This window comes from Papio anubis, chromosome 2 (assembly GCF_008728515.1).
Source record: "Papio anubis isolate 15944 chromosome 2, Panubis1.0, whole genome shotgun sequence".
Taxonomy (NCBI): Eukaryota; Metazoa; Chordata; class Mammalia; order Primates; family Cercopithecidae; genus Papio; species Papio anubis.
The window spans coordinates 138,375,517-138,395,085 of NC_044977.1; the positions used below are offsets into that span (position 1 = coordinate 138,375,517).

The 19,569-nt window shown below is 35.5% G+C and overlaps 2 long non-coding RNA genes across 7 annotated transcripts in view; one reads left to right on the forward strand and one right to left on the reverse strand.

Moving 5' to 3' along the window:
- The window catches only part of LOC110742632, a 288,855-nt gene that overhangs the window by 218,493 nt on the left and 50,793 nt on the right, over positions 1-19,569 (forward strand). The window lies entirely within an intron of this gene.
- Positions 2,956-19,569, reverse strand: part of LOC103882257 — a 90,971-nt gene continuing 74,357 nt past the window's right edge. Inside the window, exons 2-5 of one of the 3 annotated variants that reach the window (XR_002520510.2) lie at positions 15,109-15,246; positions 13,797-13,891; positions 6,564-6,680; positions 2,956-4,585 (exon numbers count right to left, since the gene is read on the reverse strand). This is a non-coding gene — a long non-coding RNA (uncharacterized LOC103882257). Of the gene's footprint in view, positions 4,586-5,864; positions 6,681-13,796; positions 13,892-15,108; positions 15,247-19,569 lie in introns of those variants that run through there. The other 2 variants (XR_004182248.1, XR_004182247.1) reach the window with 2 other exon arrangements.

Consider the following 19,569-nt stretch of genomic DNA (forward strand, 5'->3'; position numbering starts at 1 on the left):
ACAAGTCTACATCTATTCAAAATATTCATTTATTTGTTGTTTTGGCAAAACAGCCCATGAAGCTTGCTTTTGATAACCGTTGAATTTGGTCAAATGTTTTTAGCAAGTTAAGATATTAGTGAAAGCATAGAACTAAAATTCCTGTTTTGAAATGTTTTCTTGGGAAGTAGCTAGGGATTATCACTCAAGCATTCACCATAGCAAGAAATACATTAATCAGTATGAGATAAGTACTGGCAGAAAGGAATTATGATTCAAGGAAACTTTTCTGAGTTCTAACTGTGTGCCAAGCCTTATTCCAAGCAGTGAGGAAACAGTATGTAACAAAATAACTCCCAGCAGTTGTTGAGCTTCATTGTAGTGGACAGAAACAGATTGTACAGAAATAAACATATGAGCAAGGAGGATATCAGATGGTGAGTTCTATGGAACTGTACTGATGCACAGGAGAAAAAAGTCAGCCTTTGCCAGTAGCATCATTTTTTTTAATTCTTTACAATAAAATTTATATATGTATATGTGAGTGTGTGTGTGTGTATATATATATATTTTGTAAATATTTACAGAGGGTGCCAGGTAAGCCCTTTATATGTATTCTCTCATTTGATCTTCATGGTAATTCTATATTGATAGGTATAGCTCTGGGTGTAGATAGATTTTTTGAATAAATACATTTTAATAATTTGTTTTATCACCCATTCTATATTATATTGTTATTGAGAAAAGAAGCTATGTCTTGTATTTGTGCTTTCTCTATCCTGCTTCACTTCTGAAAAAACTTTAATTCCCATGCCCTTATCTACATTTAGCAGCCCTCTCCACACTCTTCTTCCAATTTCTAGTTATTAGTAGTATTACATTTGGGAAGTTAGACACCCAGTTAATTTTCTATACATTTACATATGTATAAACATTAACATTAAATTTATTTTTAAATAAGGGTGTAATAATTCATAACAGGATTTTTACATTTGAAATAGAACTTGAAGTATGTGTATAGGACTATCTTATTCTAAAAGTTGCATTGTCTTTATTGAATGAATGAAAGATACTTTATTGGATCCCCTCCATGGGGACAGACACTTAGGTCATTTATAATTCTTTCTCTGTTGTAAATAATATTGGAAAAAAAAACCTTTATGTACACATATTTGTACACATGTCAGCATGTTTACATGAAATACATTCCTAAAAGTAGAATTGTTGTAAATAATGAAAGGCCATTTATATTTTACAGATACTTCCAGATTGTCTTTCAAAATGTTTCAGCAAGTTATAGTCCTACTAATATTTCTTCATATCTTTGGCAACACTCGATAACATAAATCTTTTTTACTGTCATTTTGAAAGCTTTTAAATTGCATTTCTCTTATTTTTAGTGTAAGTATGTATGGTCACATAATCTTTTCTTCTGTAAATTGTGTGTTCATATCTTTTACCTATTTTTCTATTGGGATTTTTTAATGACTTGTTAGAGTTTGTCTCATATTCTGGATGTGGATTTTGTATATTATAAATAACTTTTTCTCAACTTATCTTTTTAATAGTAGCAAACATATATATAATATTTACTATGAGCCAGGTACTTTCTAAAGTACTTTACATATGAACTCATGTATGGCTTAAAACTGGTCCTATGAGGAAGGTACTATTACCATCTCTAATTTACAGGTAAAAATCCGAGGTGTGTACTGGTAAAAGTCTGAGACATTGAGCAATCACAAACTTACCCAAAGCCATATAACCAAGTTGAGGAACCAGAATCTAAACAATAGGCACTCTGGCTGCAAAGTCTGTACTTTTCAACACTAAGTGTAAAACTGAACATAAAAATAAATCAATTCCTTTTCCTTTTTATAGCTTCTGTGCTTCGTATCTCTTACAAGAAGGTTTTTACCACATAAAAGTTAAAAACTTTTTTTCACAAAGGCTTTTTATAATTTTGGTTATAATTAACTATTAAAATAATCTAGAATTCATTGTAGAGCATGATGTAAGGTCTGAAGATTACATTATTTTTTCCAAGTGGATAGCTAATTGTTCAAAATAACTTGAACAATTTGTAGGCTATCTTTTTTTCTACCAATTTAAAATTGCCTTTATTATAAAGTGAAAATTTATCTACATACGGGTCTACTTCTTTTTTAAAAGAACAGATTATACATTTTTTAAAATTTTTTATTTCAATACATTTTTAGGGAACACGTGGTGTTTTGTTATATGAATAAGTTCTTTAGTAGTGATTTCCGAGATTTGGGTGCACCCATCACATCTGGGTCTACTTGTATAACCTCTATTCTATATCTTTGTTTGCCTGTTTCTACACTATGACTGTACTGTTTTTACTACTATAGTTGATAGCATGCTAGATATCTCCTAAGGGAAGACTCCTTTACTATAATTGTGTCTTTAAAACTTCTTTGGCTATCCTTATGCATATTTTCTTCCTCACACATTTGCTTTTTTCTTTCAATGTACTCTATGAAATTCCATTATGAAACAGCATCCCATTCTTTTTTTGTTTGTTTGTTTTTGTTTTTGAGATGGAATCTCCCTCTGCAGCCCAAGCTGGAGTGCAGTGGCATGATCTCGGCTCACTCCAACCTCCACTCAAGCAATTCTCGTGCTTCAGCCTCCCTAGTAGCTGGGACTACAGGCATGCACCACCACACCCAGCTAATTTTTTGTGTTTTAGTAGAGATGGAGTTTCACCATGTTGCCCAGGATGGTCTTGCACTCCTGAACTCATGAGATCCACTCACCTTGGCCTCCCAAGGTGCTGGGATTACAGGCATGAGCCACCGGCCCAGTTAATTTTTTTTGTATTTTTAGTAGAGACAGGGTTTCACTGTGTTAGCCAGGATGGTCTCGATCTCCTAACTTTGTGATCTGCCCACCTTGGCCTCCCAAAGTGCTGAGATTACAGGCATGAGCCACCACACCCAGCCCTATATATGAAACTTTATTAGATAGACTGATTGAAAGATAGATAAATATTAAAGTATTTAATCAAATGCATCAAATTTAGTTACCTTATATTTTTCTTTACTCTGCTAATACATTAAAATAGCATATTTTCTAATACTGATTTGCATTCTTAGAATAAACAATTCTTTACTATTATGCAATTATTATTCTAATACCCAGCTCATTTTTTTGTTCAGAATTTTTCGAATTTATGTTTATAAGTGAGCTTGTAACACTGGTTCACATCTTCATGTACTATGTTAAAGTATTATTGGACCTCAGTTACACAGAAGAGAGTTTAGATACTCCTCAGTTCATGGGAAGGCATTATCAAAGGTCTTTGTGTATCCCATATTCATTTCTCAATTTTAGTCTTATTTTATTTTTGTTCTTCTCTTTCATAATCAGGAAACATATTTGTATTTCTATATCTGTGATTACTTATAAAATAAATAATAAACTGATTGTTTCTAAACTTAAATGTCAGTTCTCTCTAAGTTTGTTTTATCTCTTAAGTATTTTGTTACAAATGATTATTTATGTAACTTTTTTTGCACAATTTATTATGTTTTGAAGATCCATCTGTCCAATCTAGTTCGTTTCATCTAGTGTTTGATTACAGTATTATTGTTAGCAAGTAAATGATGCTTGCTGCCCAAATGCACTAAAAGCCAATATTATCACACCAGGTTCTTCAGAAAAGAGAAGCTTTTTATTGCAAGTCGACCAAGAAGACAGGAGTCTAGCTCGAATTTGTCTCCCCCTGCTGACTTTAAGGCAATAATTGTATTAGAAAAGATTTAGAGGGTGGAGTCTGAGAATTAATAGGTAATTTGTGGAAGGAAAGCAGAGGCCTGGAGGTTCCTTCTGGGTGCAGTTACTTTTTCATGCTTCTTCATGGGTCTCGTGCAAATTCAGGGTGAGTTCGTATAAAACATGTGATGTCTGCAAGCTCATTCTGCATAAACTCCAGTTGGCCATATTGGTTCTGAGAGTAGCCAGTTTTGTTATCTTACAAGCAGATAGTGATAGTGTCTCAACGTTTCAACAAGTTGTTTGCTTTCTTATCTACTATCCCGCAAACTCAAGGATTTCTATTAGTTAGTATTTTCTTTAACTCTTTGGGCATGGTTTTATTATGTTATTTGAATTTTTCATATTTTACTTATTTTATTCTGATAGTGATGAAGATCTATTTGCCTCCATCTTATTTGTACCATAAATAGTGCTTCAGGGAATATGCTCAGGCACCTGTTCAGGTATTCCTAGGATATGTACCTAAGAGTTGATTTCCTGGATGTATTACTTATAAACTGCTGTGTAACAAATTATCCAAAACTTCGTAGCCTAAATCTTCAAACTTTTTAAAAAAATCTCAGGGTATCTCTGGGCCTGGAATTGGGTAGCAGATGAGCTAAGTGGTTTTGGTGCAAAATCTCTATGAGATTCCAGTCCAGCTATTGCCTGGGGCCACAGTTATCCTAAGGTTAGGCTGACTAAGAATCCATTTCCAAACTTACTTACATGGATATTGTTTAGAGGTTTCAATTCTTTGCTACGTGGGCATCTCTGTAGTGCTACTCACCATGGTAGCTGGATTCCCTGGAATGATAGTGATCTGAGAGAGAGAAACAAAAACAGAGAGAGAGGGGCAGGGTTAGAAGATAGAAAGGAGAGGAGAGGGAGATCTTTTTGTCTTAGGTAGGTAGGTAGACAGACAGGCAAACAAATAGATAAATAAATGAGAGAGAGGTGGGGAAATGAACAGAGAGGAAAGGATTAATAAAAATTTTATTTATTTTATTTATTTATTTTATTAATAAAAATGAAACCTTTCATTGTTTGTTTGATTTAATGCTTTCTCCTTTGTTCACTCCCAGATCTCTGTTATCTAACAACTACAATTCTGTTCCATTTAATGTATTCTATGATTCTGAATGATGCTGAGTATCTTTTTACATGTTTATTAGCTTTTAGGATAGTCTAAGTTTTTTTGTTTGTTGTTTGTTTGTTTTTTAGAGTAGTAAATAACACAAAACTCTGACAATATTGATCAAGGTGAAAGATAGTAGATTAAAATAAACAAAATCCAGCTGTAAAATAGATACAACTACAGGGAGATAAAGTTGCCCAGAAAATTCTAAAAATTTTCAGAGAAACAAATTATTAACAAACAAAAGAAAAAAAAATCAGAATTCCAGATTTCTCATTACCAACACCAGATGCTAGAAAGAAATGTAACAATATATTCAACCCTTTGATGGAACATTATTTGAATCTAGAATTCTATCCTCAGCCTAATTATCCTACAATTGTGAAAGTAAAATAAGACATATTTAGATATGGGAAACCTGAAAAAGTTTACTATTCATGTACCTTCTTGGAAAGAATTCATTATGAGTAACTAGATTATAGCTCCCTATAGGTATGTATCTTTCCTGGGGGAGGGAGGAAGGGAAGGAAGAAAAGAAAGAAAGGAAGGAAGGGAGGGAGGGAGGGAAAGATGGAAGGAAGGAAGGAGTTTCTATGACTTTAGAGCCTATGGAGCAATGTCCTCCACCATAGTTTATTTTACTCCAAATAACTATACGCTTGATCTCTTAGTGGCAGAGTGGTAACACACTTAAAAGACTTTGCCAGGCTGGGAGTGGTGGCTAACACTTATAATCCCAGCACTTTAGGAGGCTGAGGGAGGAGGATCACTTGAACCCAGGAGTTCAAGACCAACCTGGGAAACATGGTGAAACCCCATCTCTACAAAAAAATTCAAAAATTAGCATGGCATGGTGGCACATTCTTGTAGTCCCGGCTAGTTGGGAGGCTGAGGCAGGAGAATTACTTGATCCCAGGAGGCAGAGGCTTCAGCAAGCCAAGATCACATCACTGCATTCCAGCTTGGGCAGCAGAGCAAAACCCTGTCTCAAAAAATGAAAGAAACAAAAAAGATTTTTCTCCTCTTCTGCTAATTCTTCCAGAACATGGCATCTGCCTACTTGTTCTCACATCTTTGACCTACTGAATTAGTACTCCAAAATAGGCCTGCTCTGAGCTGATATCTCACCTAGAATGTTTCACGCAACAGAATATTAATCGATGCTCCTTGGTTTAAAAAAAAAAAAAGTGTTTTGGGTTTGACGAAGTCAGAGGGACCTTCTTTCCCATAGGTTTTCTCAGTCATTGCAATGTTTACCAAATGGATTTGGCCATGGCGCCCTTTAGGGATGGGGAGCATCTTGCAGAATTAGTGCTTTGAAAATCACTTTGGAAAACTCTGTTTCTTGTTTTAGACTCTTATGATCTATAATATTCAATATTAAAATATGAAAACAGCATGCTTTGTTCCCTACTCAATGCCTAGTAAACAGCAGACATGCAATAAATATATTTTAATAAAAGAATAAATGAATATCAATTATTGTAAAAATGTTCTATTATAGGAGGTGGATATTAAATCTATGATAAGCTATTGCTTCTATTTATTGTAGAGTGTGATTTTTACCCAGAATCTAACAACTTCAAAAGAAAACAAAAATATCAGCTTACTTATAATTGGATAATACACTGCCTATGAAACAAAATTTACCAAAATCCCTTACTTTTGTAATTTTAGTAAAAATCCTCAGGTGTGTTTGCAGCCTTCTGTGGTAGAATCCAGTGGTGATTGTCCTCTACCAGCTTTAGGCTTATCATCAGTCTGGATCTTCGGGCCTTATCTGCAATGAAATTTCTATCAGTCTACCTTTGTGTTGTGCTTTATTATATGAGTCTCAAATGCATTTATATTTCTTAGTTTGACCTGCCTCAACAATTAGATTTTATGTTCTTAAGAGGCAGTGTCCATGTCTTCTATTTCTTCTCTCTGTTGAGGTACAGTCTTTCTCTCAAGTTTGATGTGATCTTTAAAAATGCTCAGATTTATGTTTTTTAATGGATGCAAATAAATATTGTCATTGTCTGTAAAACGGAACAATACAGTCAATAGATTATAATTAAATGGAAGGGATGTTGTGAGATTTGGAGGATGATCACACAAAGACTTGCAACATCCAGCTGAAAACATAAAATTCCCTGGTAATGTCACCATCAAAACATCTATTTTGTTTTGTGAGAAATGAAAATAAAATGGAATTAACCAGGCAATATTTATGAATTTGCTCTCTCTACAATTTCTCTTCCAATGCCCCTTTTTCCAAAATACTGGAAACTTTTGCATCCCTTATCAGCAGGGGGCAGACAACAAGGTATGACATTCTATGGATCTGACTTCAAGTGTTCTATTCTAGGAGCTTGAGAAAAAGATTTCTTTTCTCCCTTTATTTGTGAAAATGTGCACATTGCTACCCACCTTCTCAGGCTAACAATAAACAACGATTATACAAGATAAATTGTATAAGGTGCATAACACAGCATGAGTGCTCTACAATTATTACTTCTTCCACTTTCCCACATATCCATCTCAATAGCACCTATTCTAACACAACTTCTTGACAAAATGTCTACTATCTATTTTTAAAGCTAACTTTCTTTCCTCTAAAGAAAGTCTTGAATACATTCATCTTTCTTTTTTCATTTCCTTCGTTATTTGAACTATATTTAGACAGAAAATTTCTTACATAACATACCTTTATGTTGTCTATCAGCAGACTTCAACATAAGCCACTTCAACATTCTATTCTACTTTATTTGCAGTTCTAACAATCTCAGTGTTCATAAAGGACCTGGCAACCTAACAATGGAGTTAAAAGTTGGAAATTTGCTATTTTCAAATATTCTTACTTTTCTTTAATCTATGTTTTTAACAATTATTTTTCTTTATTTTATTTCTTTATTGAAACAATGGAATGCTCAACAAAGTACATTTCATCATAGTAAATTAGACTTAGATAAGTAGGAAAAATGCAATTAAGAAAGTTTTCTATTTGCTTCCATTTTAATGAAAGATTGTGAAGTTGACATGACCTCTTACACAAGGTTCAGCTGTGGTGTTTTGAATTACCTAACAAATAAAAAATTCATGGGAGACATTCAGCTACACTATTGAACCTTAGCTACTTTCTTCTATGTCTTCTAGTAAAAATTCCTGACACATTTGGCTCTTGTGAATCTATAAGTGCATGTAAAGAGAGGTTGGGGTGAGTAGGAGGAGTAAGTAGAAGAGATGGAAAGAAATGAGAGAGAAGGGATAAGAGTAAAAGATTTTTTGTTCAGAACCACATACATTACTAAAAATGCATTACCCTTTGTACTTGTGAAAGATAGGTTCTTTATGCTTTCCACACCCAAGTTTAGATGGGACAGCTAAATGAAGACATTTTCCTTTAGAAAAGCCACAAATCATTTTTTAAAGCATGAATTAATAAGGGATTTTGCAGCAATATTACTCTGTACTGTCCAGTTCTCAAAATGGAAATCTATAGAATACCAGTTCTTTTTTAGTTAGGAAGTAAATGACCACATGAAGTCCCTTTTCAAATGTTTCTCCATTGCAAGCATTTTAAATAATTTCTCCAAGGAAAGTACTATATATTCTGAGTGAATAGCATGACATTATGAACTACATCTAACATAAGATTTTGCATCAACAGGCCTGTCAGTGCTCTTTAGTTCCACTGTAATGAAATGAAAATCGTGGGAGCTTGGAAGAAATATCTTCCTCACCCTGATACTCTCTATTAACTGGGGAATTGTACTATTTTCCTCACCATGGCAACAAACACATTCAATAGAGTTAGCGCTCACCTTTCCTGCACAGGGTGATGGGGAAAAACGGAAACAAAGAAAAGTGAAGCAAATAAAGATTTCAGAAAGCAATGAGTTAAGGAAATCATGAACCCAGGGCAGTGTGAGCTCGATGATCAGCATTAAAGGCCTTGTTTCAAACAAATTTTACTAGACTAGGTAACATGACCTAAAGAAGACTTTCAGTTTATACTTGATTAAATCTCAGAATAGGTGACTTATAATGTCAGCCAGTCAATTGAAAGGTGAACTTAAATGGTCTCATTTTACAGGAAGGTTAATGTCAGTAAAAGGCATAGATTGACCAGTAATCTTGAAATAAGGCTCTGAATTACTCATATACACCATCATTAAAAAGCAAAGAACTTGTTCTCATCAGCACATACAATTATTTGAATGATTTTGAAGGAATCAAGGCTGATTTGCACTGTGAAATATTTTAGCCATATTTTCCTTTTTTTCTAGAAAATAGAGCTTAGCTTAAAATGTCAGATATTCTATACTCTGCTCAATTTATATTGTTCAAAATATTCCAGGCCATCCATCTTCCCCTGACATTCTGAGGTTTGTAACGGGTTGTATTTCTCTATGACATTCTGGTACAGGCAAAACCACTAGAAATGGGGCCAAGTGGTTATTTTCTTTTCTGCAAAAATGGAAAAAAGAATCAGAGTTTTATTTTGTCACATGAGAAGCAATGCGAGAATTGATAAAAGAAATATCAGCTAAACAGAAATCAAATCATTGCATTACAGCCAGGAAGTCAAGAAAAAAAAAAAAAATGTTTAAATCATGGGATTTGACCTATGTGGGATTTCCAAGATTTAAAAAGGAAAAAGAAAATTAAAAAATCAATTTGGTCATCTATCTTAAATAAAATAAAGTGACAAACTCTATATTTTTTTCTTTACACCTAGTTTTTTAGTATCATGTAGTTTTTAGTATGTTTTATTAAAAGCAAATTTGACACTCATGTTCAGAGAAAAGATTCAGAATAGTGTATTCAAAATAGAAAAATAATTTGGCAGTACTTCTGGGAAAGATGATGGAGAGAATGCCTATTTTAAAATCACTGACCTCTTTGAAGCTCAGCAAAATTAAGAAAAATAACCCCAAATAACAAAAATATTAAAATAGATCTTAAAACCAGAAAAGGGTGCTGATACGATACCATAAATGTCAGCATCTAATTATCAGTTACAATATAATTTGGCACAAACTGGGTATGCACATTGAATGTCAGCACACAGATCCCATAAATAAGAGTCCCAGTGTGGCGTTTGGGGAGTTAGTGAAGCAAAGGATACTCAAAGCTACTGCCTGTTGGGTTCTTACTGCATGTCAGGACTGCATCTAAGGGTTTTACCTGCATCATTTCAATGTCTCTGCTCGGTAAGTTGGTGCTATTATAATCTTTGTTTCGCAGATGGAGAAACTCAATTTTGGCTGAAGTCACAAAGCTACATAGCAAGCAACTGGGGGATCTGGAATTTTAACACAGTTTTCTTTCAGCTTTAAACTTATCTCTGAGTGATTAAGCTATGAAATCTTTAAGAGAATGTTTTGGAGTGCTCTGCTTATCACCCTTAACTTCGAAGGAGAAAGTTGGAAGTTTTGCACACAATGGAAAAAAGAGTACTCCAACGCCAACCTCTAATGTTACAGGGGACAAGGAGGAATTCAACAACTTGGTGAGGAGTATAAGCAGAGCTGAGGAGAAAAAGGCAGCTCGAGGGCAATTCTTTTGTTTGTTTCACTAATATCTTTGTCTAGCCAGGACAGACTAGGCCCAGAAGCAAGTCCAGGCTGGAGAGAGATGAAGAATAATATGCCAGAGCCCACCTTTTAAGTCACAGACCAAAGTGATCTGTGCTGAGAAAATATCAACTGAGTAACCAAGTATCACACTGCCGATTGATGAGACATCAAAAAGATGTGGTCACTTCTAAAGGTGGCTGGCCTGCCCAGAAAGCCAGAAAAGGAGCCAAATTTGAGGGTAGTGCCACGGTTTACATTATATTCTCCAACATGCTGGAACTGATCTTGGCAGCAGAGTTTGAGAGATATGGAAAGTGCAGGAAGAAGTCATTGGATTTTGGCTGTTAATTAATTCTGGTCCAAGCTGAGTGGTGCTAGGCATCTTAGTATCTCTTGTAGTAGGTCCTATGAAGCCCAAACTGGCACCTTATTTAAGAGAAGCACATGAATAATTTCTGCCCAGGGTCATGGTGCCAATAATTCACATTACTGCCAAGCTCATATCATTGATCCAGGCCTCTATTTTCCCAGTTGTAATTATAAGTTACTTTTAAGCTCCGAGGCCCTTTCCAATTCAAACATTCTGTAACTCCCTTGGGAATACTAAGGAGTTTGTCAGAACCCATGAGCCAACTAGAATCGTATCTCCTACAAGAAAGCCTAAAGATTGGGAGAGTCAGGCCTGTGCTGGAGGAAGCATGACAGAGCATCTTTAAATTAGATATGTGGCTTATAATTATATAACGCCAATTCTAAGGTATAAGAGATAGTTTTGAGATGAGTGTTGGATGTGCTCAGTGGCTTAATTGTAGCTTAACTTACACTAAGTAGATAATGTAAAGATAAATTACAAGTGTTTCTACTTACAGAAGTTATGCAGGTTCACTGTATGATATTTTTAAATCAATATATTGAATGAAAAAATATAAATTGCTCAGCAATTCATTCCCTGATAACCATATTAATGGTTTGCTTTGTTTCTGTGCAGTGTTAATACTTCCTCTCCCATTAAGCAGCGAACCTCCTCATTATGGGGATTGTTTCTTTGTCTTAAAATCCCTGAGCTTGGCATAAATAAGTGTCTAATAAATATAGGCTTTCTTCCTGTAGCAAAAGTAAATATTGTCTTTTGAAAAGTTTTATCGCTTTTCCAACAATTCTTTTTTATCTTGATATAGCTGGTTTCATCAAAAACCCCATTAAATAAATATAAAAAGTGATACTTTACCTTGTAGTTCAGATTTCATTATATACTACATTCTGATTAGAATTATGCTAATTAAGTGCTTCTATCAGAGGTAGCAGAGAATCTACCAAAGTGATTATACCACTAATGTGCATAATTATTATATCAATTATTATATCAATATAAAAACAAAAGATGTTTTTAAGCTGGAGTCAACTATGCTTGTTTTCAATACATTACCTTTATTATGTTATCCACCCTGTGCAGTGACTTTCTTCATCCATCCAACTTCTAACCCCACAGCAGGTCCATCTTAACACATATTGTGAATGAATGGAATGTGAATGTATTAATATGAATGTCGTAGAGGAACGTGCAAGTATTGCATGCTTTCAATATCTTAGGAGGAGGGTGGTTGAGATGGGATGTGTCGTACTTTTTCTCATTAAATTTAATGACAACATTTTTAATATAATGGCTTTTCATTTAGTGGTGAGTTTTTCAGGAATGAATTAAGATGGATTAGTGAATTCTCAAATTAATGAATTATATCAAGAGAACACAGGCCTAAGCTAAGATTTAGGCATGTTGGTACTGAGGAGCTGACTATGCCCAAGCTCCACATACATGTGTGAATTCTCCACATTAGAAGGTCTGCCGGGGCCGGGCGCGGTGGCTCAAGCCTGTAATCCCAGCACTTTGGGAGGCCGAGATGGGCGGATCATGAGGTCAGGAGATCGAGACCATCCTGGATAACACGTTGAAACCCCGTCTCTACTAAAAAAAATACAAAAAACTAGCCAGGCGACGTGGCGGGCGCCTGTAGTCCCAGCTACTTGGGAGGCTGAGGCAGGAGAATGGCGTAAGCCCGGGAGGCGGAGCTTGCAGTGAGCTGAGATCTGGCCCCTGCACTCCAGCCTGAACGACAGAGCCAGACTCCATCTCAAAAAATAAATAAATAAATAAATAGAAGGTCTGCCGGGGGAAGTTGTATGTGGGAATGTTCACTTGCAGGAATAAAGTATAGTGGATAGAGAAGAACACATGATGAATGACCCCAGCCCAGGCCTATGAATTTCACCAGAGCTCTTCACCGAGGAACAGAAGTAGAAGCTGGACAACTTTTCTCACAGGGATGTTGAAGCATGTGCTTCTGAGGTACCACATAGAGTGGGGTGATGCCTGTTTCTCCCCACCCCCTTTTTTGTTTTACACCCAGCACCACTCCTGTATTGTAAGAATTCTAGGGCATTGGTGGAGATAAATGGCAGCATCCATGTCTGGGCAGGTAGCTTCTGTGGTGGGCCGAATAATGGCCCCCCAAAGATTTCCACATCCTAATTCCCAGAACCTGTGAATATATTGCCTTACATGGTAAAGGGACCTGGCAGGTATGATTTATTAATAGCTCAGGATCTTGAGGTGGGGAGATTACCCAAGATTTTGCGAGAGGGTCCAGTTTAACTATAAGAGCCCTTATAAGAAGGAGGATGAAGTGTTAAGAGTCAGAAAAAGATGTGGTCATGGGGAAATGGAAGCAGAGCTTGGAGTGATGCACTTTGAAAACGGAAGATGGGTCCGGAGCTGAGAAATGCAGGCAACCTCTAGAAGCTGTAAAAGGCAAGGAAGTAGATTCTCCCCTTAATCCCCTAAAAGGAATATAGCTCTGCCAACATATTGATTTTAGCCCCATAAGACCCATTTTACACTTCTGACCTCCAGAAATATCAGATAATGAATTTCTATTATTTTAAACCATAAATTTTTTGGTAATTTGTTATGGTAGCAATAGGAAACTGATACTACTTGTGACAACAGACATACATCACTGGTGGTCAGCAGAGACAGAAGTACTCAGTGGAGGCCTGGTGGGAAGGAGGTAGTGCCCTGCAGGAGAGCTCATATGGGACATACTGCAGGGACTACTGAAAAGTCTTGGGAGAGGGAATTTTGCAGGGGCCTGATAGCTTCTGTTGCAGTCGGAGTTAGTGAGCCATCAAGACTGGAATATTATTAATATTTCAGCTTTATTTGTAACCACAGACCAGTGAAATCTGGGAATATTCCAGTAACAATGCCTCAAACAGGCTTGACTTGAAAATAAACTTACTCAGGTCTTTCACCAGCTTCAGTTTGAAAAGCTTACCTGTCATTGATGGAAACAGAGTATCATCATTGAAGCCTTCCACTCCTTTCTCTCCACTCTATGATTTATCTGCCATCCAGAGTTATTCACTGGTCCTATAGGGAAAATTAGGCCTGAAAAGCTCAAGCACAGACAAAACCAACACCTTCATCAAAGGAAAGCAAACTGGTTTTCTGATGCTATTGCTTGTTTGAGGAGGTGTTGCATAGCCAAAGAGATACCAGTGGAGGGTTTGAAACCTCGGGGCGCTCATTCTGCATAAGAATTGCATATCTGGCAATCGGACTCAGTTACATGGATTTAGGAAGTCATAGGAGTAGGAGGAGGAGCGTGGCCCTGTGTTGTCACTGATATGTTATAACTCTGGCTTCCAATGGTAACATCAACTGGGAAAAGGTTAGAAAACTATAGCATCTTCCCATGTGAACTACCTATGACTCAGTGATCTCTATAATACTTCATTACTATAAACAGACATGCCATAATTTGCAAGGGATAAAATTATACTCATGAGTGCAACAGCTCTTTTAAATTCCATTGCAAACCCCCTCACTACTCCATAATAGTTATTTGTAATTTAATGGACATTACCACTGTGTAGAGAAAATAACTTGAATTACTAGTTGCACTTTATTTCTTGTGAATTCCCAGGCCAGATTAAGCCATATAGTTGCAGTCACTTGATACTAATGGTATTTATAAACCAAAAAGAAAAACTATTAAGGAAATTTAGAAAAACTTTTTCTGTTAGTCACACAAACCATTTTATATTCAATTACAATAAAATTGCCTTACATATGTTTATTATGCAGCTCAAAGATTGTTTTACTGTGCTGTAATTTTTTCCCATTTGGTCTAGGAGTCCCTAAAATAAAAATTTCTGGATTAAAATGAATTATATGTTTCTCAAAAGGCTAAATTTTAAGTTCAAATTTTTGTATAAAGATGTATGAACTGGCCTCAATATGGGAACTTATAATGTAAAATGAGGGCCAATTAAGTAAACTGGTGATTCTGACTGAATCTTAGTCATGTTCTTATTGTTCTCTTGATACCACAAATACCTGCTACATCAGAGCTATATTAGACTGAAAGCAAGTATGCAAGTAGCTGCAAGTATATTAATGCCCTTGTAACTACTGGTAAGGTCATGGAGCTGTAAAGGCTGAGCTGGGAGCAGTAATTAATTTCATGTAGACAATATCCCCAGACACATCCACAAAGTAGGTACAGATTTCTCTCCTTTTTCTCCCTGAGTGGTACTCCAATCAGGGTTTTGGCATCTTTCCCTTTACCCCACAGATAGTAATACCTCTCTCTGCTCTGCGTCGCTCCTGGAGCCCCAGCTGGCTTTTCTCATAAGTCCATTCTATGTCGTCCCACCATGAGATCCAAGAGCCACGTCAGTCCAGTACCACATTGGCTAGTACATTCTAGGCTTAATATGTGCCTGTTGAATGAATGAATAAAAGATTGAACAAATAGATGGATGCATAATAAATAAAATAATAAATAGGCTCCCTTCCCAAACATCATTTCATACTTGGGATCCTTTTCTTTTCTGACTTTTCTCTCTTGTATCAATATTCAACATTACTCTACTCCCCATCCACCCCCAATTATACCATAGCTAAAAATGTGTGTGTGTATTACATGTATAAATATACACATATACCATATATTAGTTGCTTAAGAGTCTGTGAGAATACTGCTACCTCTTTTCATGGGAGACAGGAAGGCACTTCAGTATGATGGAACATAATCTTGCTCATCAGACAGCCCTGAGTTTGAATCTCTGCTACGTCCCTAATCTGTAACGTGGGCAAGTTATTTAACATCTCAGTGTCTCAACTTCCTCATCTGTAAAATGAGACAATTAATATATAACTTCCAGAAAGTATTATCAAGACCTTATTTATAGATTAATCCTAAATCTAGCAGTTAATCCTCCTGTCAAAGGAGCAGGTTTATAAGTTCGTCCCAAAGTCAAGGAGGAACTAAAATGCAGAACATAGATATTTCTAGAGCAATGACTTACTGAAAACAGGCATTTAGCAGAGAATATTGAAGGAAGCTTAATGTCATTATTACAATTGCTAAACAACTGATGGCAGAGGCTGGGGATCATGTCCTGTTAGTAATGAAAGTTTTGATCTAATGAAAAAATTCATGGGCAGAACAAAAATGTAGCACCAAAATTTCAGTACAGCCTAAACAACACAATCAGTAAAATTCTGACAGAAGCAGAAGATCGTTTCTTAATCCTATTTGGTAAAGATTTTTTTTTCTTTTTATCAATTTCTAATATTTTTATCAGTATTAATTATGAACATATTTGTATAACAAATATTAAAGTACTAGTTAATACTTTCATTTCCTGAATTGCTACTCCATAAGAAGTCATGAAAATTCCTCTGGATTAGTTATTTCAAACAAGTTTTGGTTTGGCCCAAATCTGTAAAACTAAGATTTCTCTTCTAAAAGTCTCTTACTTGATTGTAGCTCTACTATGTCCAGACATGTTACCCATTCCCATGGCACAAAGAAGATTTTTTATGTCTTTATACAGAGAATTTCTCTTTTGTCAAAATTACTTTCTGACCTAAAAGTCAGGGAAAGGGGCTTTTTTCACTAACTCTATATTCAAATGAGGTTCTGGAAACCTCATTCTAACCTTATCCTTCCAAATTTGTGAATCAATACTCAAGTTATTGAGAACATGGAAAGGAAACTCCAGTTTTCCACAGTTTCACTTACTTGGGCAGTCAGTCAAATAATAATAGTGATTCTCCGCAGGAAATGATTTTGCCCCAGGGGATTTGACAATATTTGGAAGTATTATTTGTCATAACTGGGGAGTTGTTACTGGCATCTAGGTGGTAGAGGCCAGGGATGGTGCTAAACAGCCTACAATGTGCGCAGTAATTCCTCATAACAAAGCATTATTTGGTCCAAAATGTCAATGGTGCTAATTTGGGAAATCCTGTTACAGTGACATACAGTTTCCATGTGAGGCAGACACATCATAATGCGGTGCTTAAGAGTGTGACTTTACTACTCCCCTAATACGAATGTCACATGTATCATATTATAGGAATCCTCAAAAACTAGATGGTTCTCAAGTTTCTTCAGCGTTAGAAACTTTCATAAAACAAATATTATTCTATGGCAACATAATTTTGAAATAAGCTTTAAAACATTTTCAAACAAATATTACATTGGAATGTTTTCATAATTTTCTGAAAGCTGGATCTCAAGATCTAGTATGCAATCCTACCTTGCAAAGAGATTGCTGTGTAACCTTAAGAAAATCCCTTAACATCTAGGTGTTTCAAGATATGCAATTACATATCTACCTACCTCCTTGAGGTTTTAAGAAAGACGAGTTAAATAGTGTCTGTAAGTCACTTACGGAACTGTAAAATAAAAGTAAGGTATTATCATAACTTTTATGAATAGTTCCTTTAGAACTGTGAAGCAACTGATTTTATGATGTTTTGTTTTGGTTTGATGAAGAATTATGTCAAATTTTCAGATAATTTAAAGGCCCTGGCCAGGGCAATGGCTCACGCGTGTAATCCCAGCACTTACCCAATAGTGGCAATGTGATTAGAGGATAAAACCTGCTGGCCTCCCTAATGGGTATGTGTACTGCTAATTGGCAAAAAAAAATACGATTCACTTTTGTTGTTAGAACCATCAGTGGCTATACTCTTGGGTAAGCCAAATCATTGTCAGTTAAGAGAGCAACACCAGAGCACAATATAAATTATGAACACATTAAGATGACATAGATGATTGATAGGTATGATAGATAATAGATAGATCAATCAATAGATAGAAAATAAACAGAAAATGATCAAGAAAAATAAATTTATTTTTTGATATTTCTTCTAACCAATTAAATGAGTGTGTGTGTGTGCGTGCGCGCATGGATGGAAAAAAATTTAGTACACTGCAAAATATTTAAAAATACTTTGTTAGAATAAGTAGGAGACAAGAAGAGGAAGCACTGAACATAAGGAACCAAAAATTTGGAAATTTAGTCTTCATCTTAATATGAAACAACAAATAAAAAGGGAACCAAAGTACATTTTATATATGCAGAAGTCAGACATTTACTGAGTAATGTCTCAAAAAAGGAATGAATGATGAAAACAACAAAAGCAGTTACAACAAAAGCCAAAATTGACAAATAGATCTAATTAAACTAAAGAGCTTCTGCACAGCAAAAGAAACTAGCATCAGAGTGAACAGACAAGCTATACAGTGGGAGAAAATTTTTACAATCTACAAATAGACAAAGGTCTAACATCCAGAATCGACAAGGAACTTAAACACATTTACAAGAAAAAAACAAACAATCCCATGAAAAAGTGGGCAAAGGAAGACATCTATGTGGCCAACAAACATATGAAAAGCTCATCATCACTGATCATTAGAGAAATGCAAATCAAAACCACAGTGAGATAATATCTCACACCAGTCAGAATGGTGATTATTTTAAAAAGTCAAGAAACAATAGATTCTGACGGGGCTGTGGAGAAATAGGAATGCTTTTACACTGTTGATGGCAATGTCAATTAGTTCAACCATTGTGAAAGACAGTGTGACGATTCCTCAAGGGTCTAGAACCGGAAATGCCATTTGACCTGGAAATCCCATTACTGTTAAGAAAGCCACTTAACAGTATATCCCTTTGGTATATACCCAAAGAAATATAAGCCATTCTACTATAAAGACGCAGGCACACATATGTTTACTGCAGCACTATTCACAATAGCAAAGACTTGGAACCAACCCAAATGCCCATCAATGATAGGCTGGATAAAGAAAATGTGGTACATATACACATGGAATACTATGCAGCCATAAAAAAGTGAATTCATGTCCTTTGCAGGCACATGGTTGAAGCTGGAAGCCAATCATCCTCAGCAAACTAACACAGGAACAGAAAACCAAGCGCCACATATTCTCACTCATAAGTGGGAGTTGAACAATGAGAACACATGGACACAGGGAGGGGAACAACATATACAAGAGCCTGTCGGGGTGTGGGGGGCAAGGGGAAGGAGAGCATTAGGATAAATACCTAATGGATGTGGGACTTAAAACCTAGATGACAGATTGATAAGTGCAGCAAACCACCATGGCAAATGTATATCTATATAACAAATCTGCACATTCTGCACATGTATCCTGAAACTTAAAGTAAAATTTTAAGAAAACGTGAACAAATAGAAAAGTAAAAAATAAATAAATAAATAGAATCCTGTAATTTTTAAATAATTTTATTATCTAAATTCGGAACACAGATGTTTCTCCTTTAGTTTTATAAATATTAGCCAAGGTACTTGATAATGTTGTTCAAGTTCTCTATTTCTTTACTAATTTCTTTTTGTCTAGCTGGTCTTTTAATTGCTGAGAGATAATATTAAAATCTCCAAGTTTTAGAGAAACCATGTATTTCTCCCTTTAAATATGTCAGCTTTTTAAAAAGTATTATTGTAAAAATACTTAATGTGAGATTTTCTCTTTTAGCAGATTTTAAAGTGTACAATACAGTACTTTATCAATAGGAATAATATTGTACAGAAGATCTCCAGAAAGTATTAATTTTGCATAACTAAGATTTTATACATGTTGGTTAGCAACTCAGTTTCCTCCACCCCGAATCCCTGGAATCCACGATATTATTATTTGCTTCCATGAGTTTGGCTATTTCAAATACCTTTTATAAGTGGAACATGCAGTATTTGTCCTTCTGTGACTA